The sequence below is a fragment of the Taudactylus pleione genome, unplaced genomic scaffold (genome assembly GCF_031769625.1).
Source record: "Taudactylus pleione unplaced genomic scaffold, aTauple2 ptg000923l, whole genome shotgun sequence".
In the NCBI taxonomy this organism is placed as follows: domain Eukaryota; kingdom Metazoa; phylum Chordata; class Amphibia; order Anura; family Myobatrachidae; genus Taudactylus; species Taudactylus pleione.
Window position 1 is genome coordinate 785,981 of NW_028285324.1, and position 3,717 is coordinate 789,697.

General features: G+C 40.9%; 1 pseudogene; it reads right to left on the bottom strand.

The window, feature by feature from the left end:
- LOC148473392 (uncharacterized) lies at positions 1–1,355 on the bottom strand (annotated as a pseudogene).
- Between the last annotated feature and the right edge of the window lie 2,362 nt (positions 1,356–3,717).

Here is a 3,717-nt window from a genome sequence, read left to right on the forward strand (position 1 = left end):
TCATTGGTAAGCCATGTAGTAAAGCCATTGTATATCCCTTGCATATTTGCAGCTCCATCTGTTGCAGTGACTTATATCCAAGCCATTTCCCCCGAGTACTCCCTTCAAAAGTTCAAGGAACCCTCTCCCTGTGGAATCTGTACAATTGACAACTGCCAGCAGTCTTTCCTGGATGCCTTTCAGTTTGTCCACATACCAAATTATAATCGAACATTGGTCCTTTGCTGATATATCTTGCATTGTATCCAGCTGTACAGTATACATACCAGCTTCCCCTACTTCATCTGCAATAATTTTCTTAATTAAGCCAGCAATCACCTGGATGACAATGTTTGCCATTGTTTTTGATATGAATGTTAATAAACTTCCATGCCATTTACTTCCCGATCTGTGTGCCTGCTGACTTACCATGACTATTTTGTCCAAATGTCTCTTCAACACTGGATCATATTTGCTAAGTAGAATCAGCAATTCAAGGAAGTTCCCATGGTCTAATAGCGAATCATCCAATGCATATGCAGCTTCAGATTTGCTTCCTCTGTAGCTCAAACCTCGTTTTCCAATCAGTTTGATATCTTCAACAACCCTTTCCATTACCTGTATGTTACATTTAATCTCCTCTCTTCTTTTCTGATGTTGCTCTGAAAACAGTAATTTTACAATGTCTTTGTTCTTCAAAGTTTGCATATGAGCCTCTGCACAAGTAGTGTGCTGTTTGCTGGTCTCATGTTCATTGATGCGTTGGTAAGTATGCATCCAGTCTTTCATTCCATCTATAAACACACTATTTTCAGTATAATGCATTTGATGATTTGCTGTAGGATATCCAAGAAGGTTTAGAACCATTTTACCGTAGAAATACCAGCAGGGAGACAGTTGTCATTCATTGGTTGTATTGGATGTGATTGAAAAAATGAAGCTCTCTCATTTTCCTTTGGCCTATCAAAAATATTTGCAACTTCATTTGCATGTTGGTTATCCAATATTCCCCAGGATAACTCCGTTTCTGTCCTCTGAGTTGTGAGTTCCACATCAGAGGAAGAGCTCTCCGATTCCTCTGTTCTTCCTTCTATCAATGTGTAGGTTTCAGTAGGCACTCTGCACTTGTACTTGCAGTTTCTTTTTGTCTTCCTTCTTTTGATACCTGTGTTATTTCTGAAGGTCCAGCTAAACTGCAGCTGTAATCCTCTTTCATCTATTGGTACCATTTGCTGTGCCATTGAAGGTTCACTAGTAGCACTAACCTTAAAAAGGTTGGTCAACTTGGTACACTTTTCTGCTTCTGAGGCCAGCAGCTGCTTTTTCTTCTCACATAGTTTCTGTGCACCACCTTTCAATTTTCTTTTTTGCTCCATCCATAAAGTTGAATACAAATGTTCCTTTGTTAGCTTGGGATGTGCTCTTATCTTGGAATGATGGTGTACAGTATTTAACTTGCACAACAATAAGTCATGTCAGTCAGTCCATGTCTGGTCCAGGCTGTAGTGATGTGTGGAGCGTCTTGCCAGCATGTCCACAGTTATGCATTCGAAAGTCACTTTCCATGTTTTGCATGAAAATCAAATGTACTTTACTATATAGCGCTGTATATATATCACTCTTCTTGGATACTTCCAACATTCTCAAAATAACTCCTTTCCTGCTTTCAGAAATTTTGCAGTGTTCGAATCCCCAAAAACAAAAATAATTGTATATAGTGAAACACCACCAAGTACATTAAAAATAATAATTAATAAATGCACTTAGAGAAACAAATATCAAGGAAAGCATGTAGCAAACCTGAACATGACAGCATACATAAATCCATCCAAGTTTGATCCGTACCATCTTATAAATGTAAGGAAACATATCTGCTAGAAGAAAGTGCCAATCCAGGGATTCAACTGTCCTCTTTGATATCCTCCTCCAGGTGGTCAAAAAGCTTGGTCAGGACTCCAGTTGTATGTTCTCACACCCGCTTATGACTTTGGGTTATGTATCTATCTTTTATGAAAGCCAGTTATGTGATTGATTTATAAACTTTTAATGCCTGGCCAGTGGTTTGGCATGGACCATTTTTATAGTATTGTAAGGTTCTAGATCATGTGTGCTAATGCTTGTATATACTCTTGTGCTGCATCATATACTGACTTTGCTTTGTCTTCACTCGGGTATAGTTGCTTACAAATACTAACAAGAGCTGTAACCTCCTTTACATAATTATTGTCCTACTGATGTGATCACATTGGAGCTCACATGCTCTCTTACACACACACACGCATACACATACAAATTGTAGCAGATAAGGAAATATTTATTGTTGATATTGAAGACATTCCACAAGGTAATAATTAGAGGTGTGCACCGGCCACTTTTTGTGTTTTGGTTTTGGATCTAGATCTTTCTTCGTGTTTTGGATCTGGATTGGTTTTGCCAAAACCACCCTTCCATGTTTTGGGTTTTGGATCTGTATTTTTTTTCGAAAAAAGCATAAAAACAGCTAAAATCACAGAATTTGTTTTTTTTTTTGCTCCTACGATTTTATTATTAACCTCAATAACATCAATTTGCACTCATTTCCAGTCTATTCTGAACAGCTCACAATATTGTTTTTAGGCCAAAAGGTTGCACCGAGGTAGCTGGATGACTATGCTAAGCGACAAAAGTGGGCGGCACAAACATGTGGCCCATCTAGGAGTGGCACTGCAGTGGCAGACAGGATGGCAGTTTGAAAAACTAGGCCCCAAAGAGTATATACTGCAAAGAAAAAAAAGAAATGCAAGATGGAATTGTCCTTGGGCCCTCCCACCCACACTTATGCTGAATAAACAGGACATGCACACTTTAACAAACCAATCATTTCAGCGCCAGGGTCTGCCACATGACTGTAGCTGAAATGATTGCTTCGTTTGGGTCCCCACAAAACAAGCTGGCAATTAATCTGTTCCTGCACAAACTGGCTCTACAGAGGCAAGATGTCATCCTCATCCTCCTCATCCACCGATTCCTCACCCTCTTCAGTGTTGTCCTCATCCTCACAGAGTATTAATTTGTCCCCGCTGGAATACACCACCACAGGTCCCTCTGTACTCTCTGGAGGCTGGTCTTACTGGAAGAATTGATAATTAATTTTGATGAACATCATCTTCTCCACATTTTGTGGAAGCAACCTCCTACGCCTTTTGCTGACAAGGTTCTCGGCTGCACTAAAAACTCTTTCGGAGTACACACTGAAGGGGGGGGCAACTTAGGTAAAATAGAGCCAGTTTGTACAGGGGCCTCGAAATTTCCTCTCTTTCCTGCCAGTACAAGTACGGACTGTCTGACATGCCTACCTGGATCCTGTCACCGATGTAAACCTCCACCATTCTGTCAATGGTGACAGTATCATATGCAGTGACAGTAGACATGTCAGAAATTGTTGGCATGTCCTTCAGTCCGGACCAGATGTCCAAACTTGGTCCTGCCTGCCCTGCATCACTGCCAGTTGTTTCCTGGCAGCCCAGTTGCGGGAGAAAATGAAGGAGCTGTTGACATGTCACGTTCCGCTTCAGCTGACAGTGTTTTCACCAGCAGGTCTTTGCACCTCTGCAGGCTTGTGTCCACCAGAAAGAGAGACTTTAAACCTAGGATCGAGCACGGTGGCCAAAATGTAGTGGTCTGATTTCAACAGATTGACAACCCTCAAATCATGGCAAAGCGAATGAAGGGCTTCATTCACAAGTCCCACATACTGAG